Genomic DNA, 19,009 nt, shown 5'->3' with positions numbered 1-19,009 from the left:
ACACAACCGTCGTCTTATCAAATCTGCTAAGAAAGTGACATTGGTTTTATGAGCTAATAACTGCCAGGCCGGAGTGCTGAAGGAGCCCAGGAGATCATAATATTGTATATACCAATGCATTTACACCTTTTCTCTTTCCGAGATAGGTATCCGACCGCTAGCGACAATTGCCCGCAAAATGGCCCCGTCATTCGTCAGGGTCGTCAAAGCATTGTCACTTAACCGCTCGGCCCGCAGACTCTCAGAGATAAACCTATAAAGAGTGACAAATATATGTCCCATTCTTGAGAAGTTTAAAGGGAACACCACATTAATTGTTTGATAACATCTTGTTTCAGTCATTCTAGTTCCCATTACTGCAAGATGAGAAATGATGGTAGACCCATTATTAAAGGAAAATTCCAACCGGGAAACAGAACTCGGTTATTATTGTGTTATAGGCACAAGAACTGTTATACAGATTTTTTTTTCCCGCTATGCTTCTGTATTGAAGTCAGTTTTAAGCCAATGAGTACATATCACATTTTAGGCTAGGTTCACACCGGGGTGATCCATGACTGCCCGGCTATAGTGCACGATGATCACGCGGTCACGGAATCGCCCACCACTCCCGATCACGTTGGCGGTGCCATTATTTTGTAATGGCACCCCAGACGCGCTGGGCAGATCGCATGATTTTCCCGCCGCAATACCGCCCGTTTAATTTAACACGATCGTGGCTAAAAAAGCCCTGAATCGTGTGTCCCGAAAAAAGGTACTTTTGTTTAGCGATATATGTAAAAAATTAGTCAAGGCGACTGGACTTGCTGTATTTTTCTTGAAGACGTTCCACCGGTCATCAGACCAGCTTTCTCAATTCAGAATGACTTGTACAAAACATTCTCTGGGAATAAATATGGTGAATGTTGCTCCAATCCACATAATCTGTTCGTCACAACCAGGTGTTGATTGCATTGGCATAATCGGAGTCTTGGAGGTGTTAAAACAGCATTGTATGTGGCAGACAATAGATGTCTCTCCCCTCCCCCACCTCTATTCAAGCTTGGCTTCTCCATTTTTACATAAATGGCCTCTTTCACACCTCTTTTAAACCAGTCCTCCTCCCTGTCTAGGATGAATACTTGACTGTCTTCAATGGAGTGACCCTTTTCCTTTAGATGTAGGTATACTGCTGAATCCTGACCAGAGGGTTTGGCTCTTCTATGCTGTGCCATACGCTGGTGTAGCTGCTGTTTTGTTTCACCAACATACAATTCTGAGCACTCCTCACTGCACTGGACTGCATACACAATGTTGCTCGTCTTGTGTTTTGGCGTTGGTTCGTTTGGGGGATCCTCAAAATGCCCCTCAATAGTAGCCTGGCTATTGCACCCACCCACTTCTTACTGTGCCCTTCGATTGGAGGGGACACAGAGCCAATAAAAAACTGTCTCCCCGCATACAGGAGAGAGCTATTGATTCCAACCAACTAATCGATAATGAGAAGAGTTGACAACTCTTCTCATCAATTATCGATCAATTAGTTGGTTGCAGCGCTACTAGAAGTTTCTGGGTATCCTCCAGCCTGGAAATGAGGCAGCCTCTATCTAACTTGCTGCAGCTTCTAATGCACATTGCGAGAAGCTCCCAGTGTGCAGTGAAATCAGAGGAAGCCATTTCAGTCCAGGAGAGGAACTGGTACAACTGTGCAACACTGAAGGGAAGGCCGGAATTCTGGAGCTCGAATGGCAGTAGGGTTAACAAAACTGGACTGGATGCAAAGAGCTAATTCAAAACTCCGTATGTGATAATAATTATTGCAATAAAGCACACACATTATCCGTCGGCCATAATAAAGGCATATAATTACAATGAAGATTCTGGCGATGTTTCATTAAACACTTTTTCTTGGACTTCATTCTGCTGCTTGATGGACAGTTATTAAAAAAAAAAGAGCCCATTAGGACCAACAACATAACCTTGCGTAGATTGCGATCACCTTTGATCGGTACAAGCGGCGCATCATGGAGGTGAGCAGCGTTGAAACGACGTTGGGCATATATTTGCATTCAGCCTGCATCCTTGGGATGGGGGCTGTTATTAAAGCCGTGACTGTAATAGCAACTCTTTGGTAATGCAATTAACGGAGGTAAATAGAATTTGATGACACCGAAGGGCTCGAGCTGACACTCTCTGGAGAAGATTAGGCCTAATTGGCCCCACATTTCGGATACTCTTGTGTCTCTCTGAAATACTCATTAACTCCATTTGTGGATTACACTTCACCCCTTGTGTTAGGAGAGGCGTCTGAGGCTCGTGCTAGTGACTTTTATGGCGAAGACGCATTCGGCGTATCATAAACCGTATTGTGAGGGCATTAACCTCAGAGCTCCAAATTAGCTTGCGTAAAGGTGAGCGCCATTGACGGGGACAAGCCTGGTGCCGATATAAGAAGTCCTCTAGAAAATGTCTGAGGCAAGTTACTGTGGCATCCCTGTAGTCAACCAGGGCAAAATGTGACACCGGAGCTACAATTTGATGAACTCCAATACTAGGAGCCCATATATGCTGTTGCGCTTTACTGCAGGCATTGCAACATACTAAAACATGTGTCCAAAGTCTTGATATTTAAAACAGTGTCCATTTCAGATTCCCATAGAAGCATGTTTCCAAAAATACAAAATGTCAATGTGTTTCTGTTTTCTAAGCATTGGGAGATCCATAGAAGTCAATGGCAACCCAACAACATGCATGTAACATGGGTTTTGGTCCAGTGGCAACAGGTTTTAACACGCCTGGGTAAATGGCTGTTAACTCTATTCACTCCAAATCCCATGAAAAATCCATGCCAATGCACCAAGGAAGCATACGTTCACACATGGTGTTTTGGTGCCATTAGTTCCTGGGCCACACAGTATCATTGGTTGCTAAGATAGAGGCGGGCACACCATACCAACCAATGACACTATGGTGCCACCAGTGTCTTAACAACCAGTGACACTGTACCGTCCAGTCGCTAGCATCCTACCAATTGATGCTCTGCAGGTTGCACAGACTCATTGGTTGCTAGGACATAGGTGGCCCTGATTTTGGTCAGCTTGGACGTTCGCCAAACTTAGATTTCTGGCTTGGTTTGGTGAACGTCCAAGCAAACCAAACCAGGGCCAGTTTGGTCGTCACTAGCAGAAATTTGCTGATTACGATGGAGGGCAAAGTGAAGGATAGGGGTGAGACACATACAAGATGCCACCTAGCTTAGGGAACTACAGGGGAGGGGGGGCAGGATCGAAAGTTCATACTATAGAGCAGATGTAGGCAACCTCGACGCTTTATGTGTTGTGTAACTGCAAGTCATTTGGGGCATTGCAAGACTCTGGCCAGTCATTTATTTAAGTAAATGGGTTTCTGGAGTTTTTTGTGGTGGACGGCAGACTTTACATCTCCCTTAAGGTGAGTATTGGAGTAAAACTTGATTTTTTTTAGTTGATATTTTAATTGGCTATTCATTTTTTTTTTTTTTACATTTACGAAAACCCTGAGCCTGCTGCTGGGCGCCACCATCTTGAATGTGAAGTCAGTAGCCCCAGCTGACTCAGAGCTGTCAATCAAATGACAGTCTGTAGCAGAGGTAAGCAGCACTCCAGTTATGGTGCAGCTACAAATCCCACCACGCTTCTGCCTTTGGGAGTCATCCCTGTGGCTGTCAGAGTCTTGCAATACCCCATATGACTTGCAGTTGACACAACACATGGAGCACAGAGGATGCCTACCTCTGTTCTATAGTATGAACCTGCCTACCTCTGCTCTATAGTATGAACCTGCCTACCTCTGCTCTATAGTATGAACCTGCCTACCTCTGCTCTATAGTATGAACCTGCCTACCTCTGCTCTATAGTATGAACCTGCCTACCTCTGCTCTATAGTATGAACCTGCCTACCTCTGCTCTATAGTATGAACCTGCCTACCTCTGCTCTATAGTATGAACCTTCCATCCTGCCCCAGCAGTTACATAAAAGGTTTTGTACGCAGGTGAAGGGCAGTGTGGAGGAGCTGGGCCAGTGCAGAGAGTAATTAAGACACTCCCAGAAGAGGGGAGGGCTATGCTGTGCAAGAGGGGAGAGACCTGTGCTAGGGAATCAACTGGCCACATTTTACAGCAAGTTGAGAGGCACATTGCAAATCCATAAACAATGATTTTTTATTTGAATAGATTATTCATTATTTATGTATGTTGCAATTTATTTTGGTTTCAGTTATGGCTTAAAAAAAAATCAGTAAAACCCCTAATAATAATAATTGGCTTGATGTGCTTTAGCGCGGGAGCAGCCTACACCGGTAAAGGTTTCAGGAATGTCAAAGAATGGCAAATTAATTGTGCATTTTTTCAAAGGGCACAATAAGAAAGAAAGAAAAAACGAATAAAACGAGGTTAAGCCCGTCAACATTTTGATGACGGCCCTCTGGTAAAAATTAGACTGCTATTATTTACTGTCATTGCAGAAGTTCATTATGAGCCTCTTTGATTAGCCTGCTGTGTGTGGCAGCATTGTCGGTGTCAGGGTAATAATTAAACAAGACACAATTAGTGACTGGGAGCCGCTGACATTGTTTATCATTACGCTCGGCGGGGATTGCTGCAGACCGGCTCAGGTTAACCGCTGATGTCACTGTAACATGAGAAGCAATTTGGCGTTTTGTGATCGGAGTGACAGGTCCCCTTTTCATCTTCGCCCGGTCTGGTTTATTTGGCATAGAAAAGGCCTTGTCTGCTAGAAATTAATTCCAAGGGAGAGTGGGGAGATGAGGAACTGGACCACGACCATTCTCTAGTCGAAGAGAATGTGGGCCTGATGCCTCCATTACCGCATCTCTTCACAAAATGGAGGGCCCTTCAAGGGGGTGGGGGGTGCCCAGAATGAGAAAACCATGTGAATGAAGACTATTAAAAGAGCGTCAGGTAATCATCTCAAGAGTGCATACAAAATCTTTATTTGCTCACAAAAGATATGCACAGCCAACATGTTTGAGGGTCAGAAACCAACTTCATCAAGGCTTAAACAATGGACAATGGGACACTGAATGACTCTAAACTTACAGGCCCTGCAGATAATCCTATTTCTCATAGAGGAGGGGAAATCCATGGTGTCAAAAGATCTTCACCAGCAATTCAGCATTGGCCCAAGTAAAATATAAAATAGAAATGAATCCCAGGACTGGATGCAATGATGACGAGGTGTCTTGACCATGCGTCCATGCCTTCTGCTACACAGTGGTGATTGGCAGATAGGTAGAGGGTTTACTGACAAAGACGAGGGGTGAGATTTTACCCTGACCCTGAATCTGCAAACGCACACACAAAGGCATAACAAAAATCACAGGGATCCCTTAAGACAATTTTGATAGGACCTCCATGAGTGGCAGGTGTCTTTACACCCTGATAATTATGGTGGTCAGAGGTGAGCTGCCTACAATGTGCTTTGCACATTCCAAACTGCATGAGAGGGGGGCAGGGCTAGCTGCTGAATGGAAGATCTCACACTACGAGCAGCATAAAGTAAACAAAAACCCGACCCTGAGCAGAGACGGATTGATATTCCTGTGGAGGGAAATTTGAATTGCTAGGTCTCTGGCCCATTAAGCAGTATCCCCAGAAAAGTGAAAAAAACAGCACTGTGAACACTGAAAATGCACACACACATACATCCTCACTGCACCATTACATTAATACAAAAACTGGCAATCACTTACAAAGATGGAAATGTCCTTTAAGGCTTGTTCATACCATGTCCGCTGAACTGCATGTTTCACATGTATGGTGTGATCAGGGTATATAGATAGATTGAATTAAATTGAATTGATATTTTACAATGCCAAAAACTTTGTAACGCCACAAGGCATCCCACCACCAACAAAGAACAGACAATGACGGCATGTGTGAACAGGCTATTACTTCCTGTCAAGATGGAAATGTGGAATCTCTCCAACAAAGACATAGACAAACCATTGCTAACAACTATTTATTGTTGCCTGTGCCCTTCTGCATCAGATATCGATCAAATCTGGCCCCCCTCCCCCCAAAAAAACCCCACTGTGTATTGGGTTATAAGCTTAAACTCAGGAAGAACCAATCTCAACCTTTCACCTCAAAGAGTGAGTGACCTGCAAGCATCTGCTTGGGCCACAGCTATGTGTACGTCACCTGATCTGACCAATTTTGTCAGATCTGTACCGCATTGCCCACGTTGTTGTCGCTACTTGAAGCTCGATGGTTTCTCTTTAACAGGCTCAGCCGGGCCATAAAACAAATCACATCTGTTTGTGGATAGTAATTATACCTATCAATTAGGGGGGACAACGTGCTAATTGCGTTAGCCTCTTCCTTGTTCGCCGTTCAGGATGGCTAGTTAATTATGCTAATTAATTTCTCTAATTTCTGACCTACAAAATAAAACAACCTGTGTTAATGAAATATTCTCTCCCCTTCGGAATGTCTTTATACAATTAAAACTATCAGACGAGTCACGTTGGAGAGCGCAGACAATTTGTAGGCCTTCTCACTGTAATGCGTTACAGCCGTACGGCTCCAGGATTCACCTCAAGTTACAGAATAAAGGTAAAAAATCAAATCAATTTAAAAGAGAATTATGGGGTAACCTTTTTATGCCATAGTTCTCTTAAGGGTCACAAGAGGACAAATTCTAACGTCCTCCCGTGACCCAAAGCTCAGTATATAGCGAGCTATTGCTCACTATATACCGAGATCGCCGCAACCGGGACGCATCCCGACAATGCTGTTGAGATCCACCCAGCTGCGTGAGTGACAGCGAGCTCCGCCTATCTAGAGGCAGAGCCAGCTGTGCCCGCCCCCTACCCCGTCCTTTTCTCCACTCAGTGCTGAAGGAACAGAGCGGGGAGGGGGAGAATCCCTGCGGGGAGAGGTGGCTGACAGTCACCGCTCTCTGCAGGGACATGATTGGAAAGTGAGCGAGCAACAGTATGCTTTCTCTCACTTCCCGATCTATAGAGCCGACCTGTGACAGTTTCGTTGTCACACGTCGGCTCGAACTATGAGCTTGAGTGAAAATCACTCATCTCATAGTTGTCCTTTAAGGAAAACTCGGGGCATATTCTCAACAGACTACATGGGACACATCAACTAAAACCCACAGCACACACTATATGGCCAAACATTTGTGTACACCTGACATCACACCTAAATGAGCTTGGTGGGCATTCCATTCCAAAACCATGGCCATTAACTTGGAGTTGGCCACGCTATGACGATAACAGCCTTCGCTCTTCTAGGGAGACTGTTCACAACATTTTGGAGTGTGTCTGTTGGAATTTGTGTCCATTCATCCAAAAGAACATTCATGAGGTCAGGTACTGATGTTGGATGAGAAGACCTAGTTCACATTTGGTGTTCCGAGTCATCCCAAAGGTGTTCAGTAGGGTTGAGGTTGGGTCTCTGTGCAGGTCATTTGAGTTCCTTCACACCAAACTCCTCAAATAATGTATTTATGGACTTGACTTTGGGGCACAGTCATGCCACCATAGAAAGGAGGCTTCCCCAAACTGCTGTCATGAAGTTGGAAGTGCACAATGGTCTTGTGTATTGCTATAGTTGTAACAATAATCTTCACTGGAAACAACCAATATCAATTATTTGGACGGACAGCCACATAGTTTTGTGTATACGGCTAAGTGTAATGGTCAGGTGTCCACATACTTTCATGGTTAGTCACCATTGATAGCCATCAGTGTTTTGCTGCTCTTTCACTGCAAGCAGGGGTGGGACAGCACATTACTCTTTAACCCCAAGATATGTAGTATTGTCATACACCTAGCTGCACTGTCTGGCACATTCAGTGGGATCACATAAGTAGCTGGATAGATTTCCTAACCTTTTTGCAGGTAACAAAAGTATTTTAACTTTGTATTAGGCCACTTGCCTGTAGTTCAGCTTCAACGGAGTTCTTCTTTAAAGGGCAGCCCACCCACAATTACAGTTCAGATATTGGCAGGAAGCAGAAGGTTCAACCTCCAATTGGCTTATTTTATCTCTTGGGAACTCTGCTAGCCTGATTTTCCAGCATCTGCATGGGATCACATTCATGAAGACCATGGGAGGCGGGCGGAGCTGGGAACTCAAGAACATCATTGCCAGAAAGTCACTGAAAGCTAATAGGAACTGGCGGCTCATTCCACTTGCCTGCCGCTACACAAATCTGAAAGATTCCATTTTAAGAAGGTTCACCTTTTAAATTTAAACCAACCTTAAAATAATAATAATAATATAAAATAATAATACAATAATGTACCTCACAAGGCCTCCTGGTATCAAAGAGCTTGCTCTCTAAATATTACAGCCTGCAGAGGACGGTTATTACCTGCCATGAAAATAAACATACAAAGAGCGTATTGATCCGCATACTGCATGCTGGTAATAGCGCTTCCACGGAGGCACTTATAGCAGGTATTGGGTAATTTGTAGAACACATCATTATCGAAAGTGTTATGCACTGTAAAAACTCATACCGGCACAATTAAAACTAGTTATGTATTGACTTATTGAGCTTGTTCACCGGGAGACCGCCATCGCCGAGCAAATGCTTTATTGGATCACAGCATTGGGTTTTAATTGCCCTTTTTGAGAAATGCAGCTAAGGAATATTCTGATCGTGCGCCTGAACGCCACGGGATGTACGCATTCAAGAAAACCGGCTCAGTGCAAGTCATGGCGTTTCCTGATAAAGTTTACTCGTCAGTATGTCTGTGAAGATTCTCATTTATCCAGGTCATGCTATAGCTATTAGTAGTTAGTCACATTCAGCTGGGCTTGTTCTGTAATGTTGAAGATGTTTCAAAGCTTCTCCAAGCCACGTCTTCATTTCTAATGAGTATCAGGAGCATACGCCAACATCTATATATCCATACAGGTAGCACGGACACCTTAACCCAATCACCATGGAATGTCTCAAGGCAGATATTGATTATCTAAGAAGAAGATGGGAGGTGTGAAAGTTGCGGAACCAATTTTAGTTACATTATCCCATACTTTTAGATTGTAAGCCCTCAGGGTCAGGGCCCTTCTTTACCATCTTGTCTTGAATTGTATTGTGATTGTAATGTCTTCCTTATATTGTAAAGTGCTGCACAAACTGTTGGTGCTATATACATCCTGTATAATAATAATAACTAGGGATGCACCAATACCGGTATTTCGATATCGTCGAAACGAATTGCACGTGTCTAATATCGAGTACTAATAATCTTTTTTCGGTACTCGCCGATACCGAACCGTGTAAAGACTCACCAGCCAGTTTCCCGATTAGCAGGGAAGCCGTCCCCATGCTTCTCCTCACTAGGTGACGAGAAAGCATGGAGCCGGCTGTCTGGCCAATCAGGAAGCCAGGCACTGTGTAATGACGCAGCGCCCGGCTTCCTGATTGGCCTGGAAGTTGGCTCCATGCTACCTCGTCATGAGGTGACAAGGGAGCATGAAGCCGGCTTCCTGATCAATCGAGAAGCCGGGCGCTGCGTCATTATACGGCGCCTGGTTTCCTGAATGGCCGGGAAGCCGGCTCCTTGCTCTCTCGTCACAAGTGACGAGAGACCATGGAGCCGGCTTCCCAGGCCAATCAGCAAGATGCGCTGCCCGGCTTCCTGATACCGGAAGTATCGGGCTAGGCATCGAAGCATTTGGGCGAGTATGAGTACTCGCCCAAATACTTGGCGTTGGCACCAATACCGATACTAGTATCGGTACATCCCTAGTAATAACAACAATAATAATAATAAAAGCATTTTCTCAGTCTCCTCTCCCCCAGTGATCAGTCTGCTGTAGGCTGGTGGAAGCATTTTCTCAGTCTCCTCTCCCTCAGTGATCAGTCTGCTGTAGGCTGGTGGAAGCATTTTCTCAGTCTCCTCTCCCCCAGTGATCAGTCTGCTGTAGGCTGGTGGAAGCATTTGCTCAGTCTCCCCTTCGCCGGTGATCAGAATGCAACATTGTAACTTTAAAGCAAGACACAAGGTGAGAGCGTGCAGCGGGGGCTGATCTGAATGGAAGCCTCAGCTGTTCTGAGTTACAGGTTCCCTTTAAGCAGCAAACACAGCCTCCTTGCACACTGGACTCAGACTGTTACATGCGGAACAGGGGAAGCTTAAGGCTCCTGCGCTGTTTTAAAAGTATATAAATAACATTTTTATGACATGTTCCTTGCAAACCACTCTTGAGAATAATTCTTTTCTTCCTTTTCAATTTTCCGGAGAAAATTATATGTTACAGGATATAGAAAAGCAATATGGACGCTGGACGGATTTCCAGTGTGGTCTCGTCAGGTACTTACCGGATAAGGTATAAAATAAAAAGCTATTACTCAGAACTGTGTGTGTACATTGGGGGATGCTAGATTGTGACCTCTGGTGGGTCAATGACTGACGTGAATTGGAAAAACCTTGCATTGTACTATATCGAAATTTCCAATGGTGCTTTTAAAATATAATGGTAAAATCATCAGCAGAAAAATCATTATTTAGCTATTGCTAATATTCATTACTGTGTGTGAAGAACTGAATAGGTTTGTGCTGTATACATGAGACATGTGCACGGCAAAAAAAATTGTTTTTTGATGAAACAAATGAAAACTAAAAATGTTTCCATTTGTTTCATCAAAGAAAAAAACAACTCTGCGGTTTCAGGTTCGGAGGCTACAAGCCTGCAAATCCGAAACTGCACACTGAAAATGTAGGCCACCGGCCTTTGAGTGCATCTTGGTATACACCAAGATGGCGGCTTCCATATGTTCGGGCGCCTCCATCTTGGTGTATACCAAGATATACTCAAAGATGACAGTGTACCTGCGCAGAACGCGCCGGCGGCTGATAAGGCCACAGCTCGTTCAGCATGTGATGTCACACTGAAAATGCAGAACGCGCAGCCGCCATGTAGGCCACTGGCACGTTCTGAGCTTCCACGCCGCCATCTTTGTGTATATCTTGGTGTACACCAAGATATACTCAAAGATGGCAGCATGCCTGCGCAGAACACGACGGCGGCTGATATGGCTACCGCTCGCTCAGCGTGTGACGTCACACTGAAAATGCAGAATGAGTGGTGGCCATGTCGGCCGACAACACGTTCTGCACTTGCACACCACCATCTTTGAGTGTATTTTGGTATAAACCAAGATGACGATGCCCCTATGTTCGGGTGCCACCATCTTGGTGTATACCAAGATATACTCAAAGATGGCAGCATGCCTGCACAGAACACGACGGTGGCTGATATGGCTAACGCTCGTTAAGCATGTGACGTCACACTGAAAATGCAGAAGGAGCGGGTGGCCATGTGGCCAATGGCGCGTTCTGCACTCACACGCTGCCATCTTTGAGTGTATCTTGGTATAAACCAAGATGGTGGGGCCTGTATGTTCGGGTGCCGCCATCTTGGTGTATACCAAGATAACGCCTCTTGCCAACCAGTTGTCCGCTCTGTCCAAAATGTGCCCCCATAGGACAACTGCTTTACAAGAGGCCTTTAAAGTACCCTTAATTGTAAATATGTGAAACCTGTAACTTTATTTTTTAGGTCTTGAATAGAGTGGGGATGGATGAAAATGTCGGTCTGTTTTTATTTCCATCTCTGTAACCATTGGGGAGCTCTTCCCTCACTTCCTTTGTGGTTTTAAAGACAGTGAGCAAAATCTTTCCAGCGGGGGCGACAGTAATCTTATTTGGACACCAAGACAACAAAGTAAGTGAACTCTCTCCAAAGAGGACCCCCTCCTCCCAAAGTAAAAAACAAACACACCATCCTTTGTGCTAACCAATAGTGATGAGCTCGGGCATGTTCGCAGCTCCACGTGCTGAGCCCGCCAGGAAGCTGAGAGCGCCAATCACAGGTACTGAGACATTATCCCGGTCCACAGCTGCAGCTCGGGAAATGTCTCCGTGCCTGTGATTGGCACTGCGGCGATCTCAGCTTCCTGGAGGGCTCGGCACGTGGAGTTGCGAACACGCCCGAGCCGATGACTACTAACCAAAAACCAAACCAAAACATGTTTTTGTTGATGTGTGGCTTGAACGGAACAAAATGGTTGCCATGTATCTGCATAATAAGACATGATTAAAAAAAAAGCGTTATAAGATGCCTAAAAATAATGTGTCTTATGAATGTAAAACGTAAAATGTTCAATATCTGCTCAAAATAACATCCTGTTAAAAAATAAATAAAAAAAATCCTAAAGAAAATAAAATGAGATCTAGTCAGGCCACGTATGAAAGATGGAACTGTGCCATTAAAACTTACTTTAATGTGAATGTTACTTAGAGATACAGAGTTATATTTGTATCCAGATAACTAAAACACTATTTACAACTTCCTTCCCTTAAGTTTGTTTATGATGGTTTTGCCTTTGGGTTGAACATTATATCTATAATGGGAAAATTCTTTATAACCAATCAAAAGGCTATATACTCTTTACAGTTAATACCCATTTCATCAAAGAGAGCCTTCGGGGAATGCAAAACTGTAACTATTTTCTGAAATGTTATTTACACTCTCAAGATGTGATAATGTATTTTTCAATCTCCGGCCTGATCTGCATTTGAGAAATGCTAATTACATTTCAACACCGAGGAAACTGGCGGATGGCTCTCCAAAGACCGTGCCGTGTAAATCCACCTACGACTGGAGTCAAACGTCCTTTATGATAGGGGGGGCTATACAGTTCACGTTTCGCACGGTGACAGCCGCTACATGCGACCTTTGAGCGGGAGTGAGAACTAAACTTGGAGTTTGTACATTAACTGCAGTCGGGTGTGATTAGAAATCTATGGTCCGTATGTAAGATGTAAAATTGGCATTTTACTAGGGAGACAAGTGTTGGCACAAAAAAAAATTCTACGTGGGGTTTTACATTTAGGATTCAGATCCAACCAATGAAGAAATGCCAATATATGAATATACAAAGAATTAAATACAATAAATAAATAATAAAAAACAAAAAACCAGCAATAGAAGAGACTTTATGCCCAACATGTCGCCCAAAGGTAACATGTGGCCCTTTGGTATTTGCTATGGGACCCTTTAAAGACCCCAGCAGTAAGTCATAGAAGCATTCATTTGTAAGGAGTCTATAATGACATATACTGTATCTAGCAGTCTCATACAGTAGTTCCCAGTCTTTTCTATCTCCTAGTTTGTCTTCGGTCTGCAACCACCACTGTTGCATGTCTGCAGTCTCTGATTATTTCCTCTAGTACAGGGGTAGCAAACCTCCGGCCCTCCAGCTGTGGTGGAACTACAAATCCCATGAGGCATTGCAAGGTTCTCACAGACATGACTCCCAAAGAGAGATGCATCATGGGATTTGCAGTTTCACCACAGCTGGAGGGCCAGATGTTTGCTACCACTGCTCTAGTGTGTCTGTAGTCTCTGACAGCAATGAGCCATATACAGAATAGTATGTGCACCCCTATGGAGCTGTAAGGGGCCACAACTGAGGCCTCTTTCATCCTATAAGTGGACACCCACTGTTTTACACTCACCTGTCCCTTAGCTGTTCCTCTGATCTTGGCTCTTTTGTAGAGCAACATCTTCTCATCTGCCACACTTGTGGGTGTGCTGAATGCCTGTTCCCCTGCTCAGCACTGTGGTTCCTCTTGCCACCCCCTATACCACTACAGGACACAATAGAGATGAGGGATCAGCAGAAGGGACCACTGCCCATGGCAGGGGACACATGCATGCATTATTCCTGGGAGTGTTGAATATGAGATATCTTTAGAAGGTTGGTAGAGGGAAAATCCAAAGAATGGGTGTTGGGACGAGTGGGTATAAGGAACCATGTCAATGGGCTTTTGTTCACTTGAAAGGGGTTTTGCATTGCTCTACAAGTCTATGGTAATGAAAAACTTGCTTGAAACAGGTGAAATGATGCAGGCCAAAAGAAGGTCAAATCCCATCAACACAAGCCCAAATCCCATCAACACAAGCCCAAATACCATCAACACAAGCCCAAATCCCATCAACACAAGCCCAAATCCCATCAACACAAGCCTTATTTCCTCTTCTTTTGTGGACAGAAGACTTTCATTCAGTGTGATTGCCACCATGTTGAAACAATCAAGGACAGAGGAAATATTAGGTAGCTCAAAAAACATGTAACGCAGTCACGTCTGGGACATCCAACCAATATGCGCCTCCCTTGGTGATCCTGCCAAGAAGGTTTTGTTCAGGCACTTCTTGTAATAGGGTGACAAATGTCTCTCAGTTGTTCTCTCTGTCACAGGTGCCCCTGCTGGAGACAACAAGCTGCCCTGTTGGAACACACTGCACTAACATGGGCCACAATTTACATCATTAGGTGCAGTGGAGCGGGTGTATGTAGACAGGGAGTGGCTGAAAGAAGCTGGAGCTGATCAGCAGCACTGAGATGCAAAAACAGACAAAAGTGATATATTATGGGGAAAAATTACAATTGCTTATCATACACACTGCTTTGGCAAAATGTCATGCCCTTTGGATTCACATCTACAGGCCAGCTATCATTTTAATCCCAGAGTCCCATTGTGTTCTGACGGAATGGAAAATGACAGAACTGATACTGTACGCTTCCTAGAGAGTCAGAGGCCTCCGAGCTATAGCACATGAGGGGTTAATGAGGTGCGCTGCTCCTCGGTTTGACCCTGGCTCAAATCGCTAGTTTACGATGAGGCATTAGACAGCCAATGGAATGTTTCCATCTGTCTTTCCCTAAAATCTCATTTGTGGCAGCGGGCAGCATGGGAGGACCCTGGTGGGTGCTTGGCTGCTAAAATCTTCACACTTATGATCATTACTGGTGACAGTGCAGCAGCTCCGCTCATAAGTGGCCACTTTGGGAGGGAGAAGAAGAGGAGAGTGTTGTCGGGCTGAGCCGCGGATTGAACCTTGCGAGATGGATTCCGGGCCGCGTGGCTCTCAGCGCCGTTTGCAAAGTCCATCCTTCACCGAGACAATAAAATGAGTCACTGATCGCACTTAAAAGCCTGCGTGGCTTATTTACGGCTTTGTTTAGAAATCATGAGGGGCTGGAAAGGGGAGGGACCGGCATATAACCGATTTGAGAAGATGGCGAGTGGGTCCATACCTTCATATGTGCTCATCTACATAACTTGAAACAGCAAAGTTGGACAGTACATGCCAAAATATAAATGCAAAACTCTTTTGTCCCAACTTCCTTTGTGAGGGTTGCTACACTGGCTTCACATGCTATAGTGATCACTTGCCTTCCTTGCTCTAGTGGTGCATCTCCTAGGACCTGTGGCCATGCTCGCTTCTAGGTTTTGCCCCTAGTATTGCAGTCATGGCTAGACAGGCAGAGCCAGACCACATGGCTGAATCCTTAGAGGACTAGCATGCACTGGACAGATGCCTGTGCATTACTAGTCCTCGTCACCAAGCCCCCATAGGTACTGCTCCAGATGTCTTCCTGGCATCCTGGTTGTATTTCGCCACTCTAGTCGCATGGTATCCTGGTTCACAGTTCAGCCACTCTGGTCCTATGGTATCCTGGTCCACAGTTCCACCACTCTGGTCCTATGGTATTCTGGTGTGCAGTTCCACCACTCTGGTCACCTGGTATCCTAGCCTGCAGTTCCTTCACTCTAATTACAAGGAATCCTGGTCCACAGTTCTGCCACTGTGGTCACCCAGTATACTGGTCTGCAGTTCCGCCACTCTGGTCCCCTGGTCTGCAGTTCTGCCACTCTGGTCCTCTGATCTGCAGTTCCACCACTCTGGTCACCTGGTATGCCGGTCCACAGTTCCGCCACTCTGTCCGCCTGGTATCCTGGTCCACAGTTCCGTCACTCTGCCCACCCGGTATCCTGGTCCACAGTTCTGCCACTCTGGTCCCCTGTTCCATCTCTCTGGTTGCCCAGCATTTGGGGTACTCAGCTCCACCATTTCAGTGTGCCTGGTATGATGGCACTTATCCTGTTCCTTTATGCTACCACTCCTGTCTTGCCCAGTTTCCTGGTACACTTCCCTGCAATGTCAGTACCCTGGTATTCCAGTATGCAAGTCCTGACATTCCAGTTCTCTGGTACTCTATACGCCACTCAATCTACAATGCTCTCAAGTGCCTGACAGTACTGCTCGAGCTTCTTGCATCTTTTTGCTACATTTGCTAGTATCTGGGGAGGTGACTTTGGTGAAAACTGTTATTCCTTAGATTCTACTCCTTAGCGAACCTAGTCATAGTCGGGGGAGGGTTCTGTACTCTGCAGTCACCCCCTTTGTTCCACTTTATATGGGAAGTAGCCACCCACCCCCTCCCCCTTCAGCTTCCCACAATGAGCTACATTCATATGTGCTGACCCATCTAGTGCCGGCATCAAAAAGTTCTGTAATCCTCCCAATAACCACATAACCAACCATGGGCTCCTTGAATGACAGCGGGGCCAGGAGAAATGGGAGCAGCACTGCTAATGCCAAAGGGCATGCATGCACACTGGTGTATGTAGGCGCTATGAATCCCGGGAGATGTAGCCTGTGTAGAACAGTGTCTATGGCCAGAATACACTACTCGTAGCTCAAAACCAAAAGTGTGAAGGGATCTTCCATGGATAGGTGGTGAGGGAAGAATATATATCCAATATACAGAAAAAGGGTGTTGGCTTTTGAAGAAGGTCGCCACACTTTTCCAGCAAAAGAAAACCTCTCCTTTCTTCCTTGAGTGTGACTTGTAATGTATTTTGTCTCATTCCCAAGTATCAGATATTAGCTGAATATTGAATTATGAATTAGTATGTAATGGGATCTATTAAGACTGAGTAACAGGATAATTGAATGGCGAGCTAATTTGAGGGCTAATAAAGCATTCATATATTTTGTGCCCCATCCTCTCTCTCTCTCCGTCTTCAGTTTGAAGAGTTATTTTGTGAATCGTGGATGCTGCAGAGAGGAAGTGATCACTATATATTATATGTAGATATTTAGAATAATCAGAAGTTTAGGGGGACACTTCACACAGCTTAGTTGAACCCTTCCGGGATTGAGGAATAAGGTAAGCATCACAGCTGATTCCTTTACCCCTTGACTTAATGGTGAACTCCAGGCACCAAAAGGTTAATACAAACACATTCCTTCATAGCCACAATCCACGTTGTGTGCACCAAATGCCTTTACAACCCATAAATTGCCTTGTAAGTGTAGTTATGGCATCTCTGTGCTGTGCATAGCCTTTGCAGGGAGTAGAGCTGTGGGAGGGACCCAGAAGGTCCCACCCACTATAGGCTGCCTGTAGAAAACTACAGGTGAGGGCGGAGACAAGACCAGTCAACCTGCACAAGGAGAGAGAGCAGTGACCGGTCCTTATTACAGGAAAGGGGGCGGAGACAAGACCAGTCACCCTGCACAAGGAGAGAGAGCAGTGACCAATCTTTATTACATGAGAGGTGGCGGAGACAAGACCAGTTGCCCTGCACAAGGAGAAAGAGCGGCAGTCTTTATTACAGGAAGCACCAAGTCTCACACTGGATTAAAGCACAGATCTGGAAGAAATGCAGAAAGCTCACCAAGATTCAAGGAAGAATACACATGACTCTTGTATTCAGGCAACATTTGCTTCTCATGGAGTTCAACTTTAACAAGCTGTGGGGAAGCATTACTGCAAGTGTACTTAAAAAAAAAAATCCTGGAGTCCAGCTTCAAAGCTCCGCTTTAAATCTTTCATTTCTTGTTTTATTTTGTTTCATCCTCTGGTCATGAAAGTATTAAACATCCTTTATTAGTTTTACAGGCTAAAACACAGGGCATTTGCGGAGTTAAGTCTAAGTCATTAGTGGAAGTTAAAGGGCCTTAGCACAAAAAGGTGGTCTCCTGTGGCGTTTCACGACGTGCCAGGATAGTGAAAGATAGATGCATTCTTATTGGTTCCTAACAGGATAGCATACTCCTCCATCACCCTTCTGTATTCTTCTTAATTTACTTCGGGGAAATGAGGTCAGCACCTGCAGTTTTGTGAATATACCCAATCCAATTTTCTTTGTCTCCCTCCTACAGCCTTGCTTGTTTAAAGCCCGCATTTAGAAAGAATGGCTTTTTTTTTTTTTCCTCTGCCTGCGACAAAGCACAAGTTAGGTTGCACGGCTAATGCAAAGCAATCTAGCGCGCAGATGAAAGAAGTATAATAAAAAGAGAAAAAAAAAGGCTTCCTTACATTTAACTGGCAAATAAACATCTGCTTGTAATGAACATGTTATTAACGTTATGGATAGCAAGACACTCAATCAATCTCATTTCCAGATTGTTAAAACAGCTAATGAGCAGTGCAAAGCATTACTACAAGCTAAACCAAATTGAATGGAGCCCTGGATGTCTCGCTATTGTGCCCGGGCTTATCTGGTATTCCAGTCAGCTTGTAATGAAACAATAAACCCGATCCATCCTTCCGAGAGGTTTAGAAGAGAGAACAAATAAAGTGTGCTGCAGTTCACATGTCTCTGGGAAGCAAAGTGCTCATGCAGACATTAGACAACAGACCATCAGACGTTCCACCTTTTATCAGCCTACATAGCTCGGCCGAGGGTGTCTGATGGGCCTCAGGGAAGGGGCCATTGGTGGCCCAGAAGGTAACATCAGCTAAATTTTTCAGGAAAGGGGGATTATGGGAATAAGTGCGCTCCATGTCACACAAAGTATCCTGTCGCTGGAAGCTAAAATAAACCACAGACTTGTTGTAGGGAGTCACCCGCTTTGCTGGCTGGACCAATGAGATGGGTCTACTTTGCTGCTCCCTCACGAATCATTGAAGCACAGCAATGTTGGTGGCCAGCAAGGATGCGGTTCCATAGAGGTAAGTGGAAGCCTCTGCTTGGTGAAGGTGTGTCAACAGCGGCAGAATCGCCCGTGTGACACCACCCTTAAATCTGAACTCCGCCCCTTACTTCAGTCTTGCACAGTTGTACCGACTCCTCTCCTGGGCTGAAATGGGTTCCTGTGATTTTGCTGCACACTGTGAGCTTCTTGCAATGTGCATT

The 19,009-nt window shown here is 44.9% G+C and overlaps 1 protein-coding gene across 1 annotated transcript in view; it reads right to left on the bottom strand.

Moving 5' to 3' along the window:
* The window catches only part of DIAPH2 (diaphanous related formin 2), a 909,560-nt gene that overhangs the window by 339,316 nt on the left and 551,235 nt on the right, over positions 1-19,009 (bottom strand). The gene's annotated exons all lie outside the window — the stretch shown is intronic.

Source organism: Nanorana parkeri, unplaced genomic scaffold, assembly GCF_000935625.1.
Source record: "Nanorana parkeri isolate BGI_ZX_2015 unplaced genomic scaffold, ASM93562v1 scaffold62, whole genome shotgun sequence".
In the NCBI taxonomy this organism is placed as follows: Eukaryota; Metazoa; Chordata; class Amphibia; order Anura; family Dicroglossidae; genus Nanorana; species Nanorana parkeri.
The sequence above is the reverse complement of the archived record's forward strand: the minus strand, read 5'-3'. Positions and strand labels throughout refer to the sequence as shown.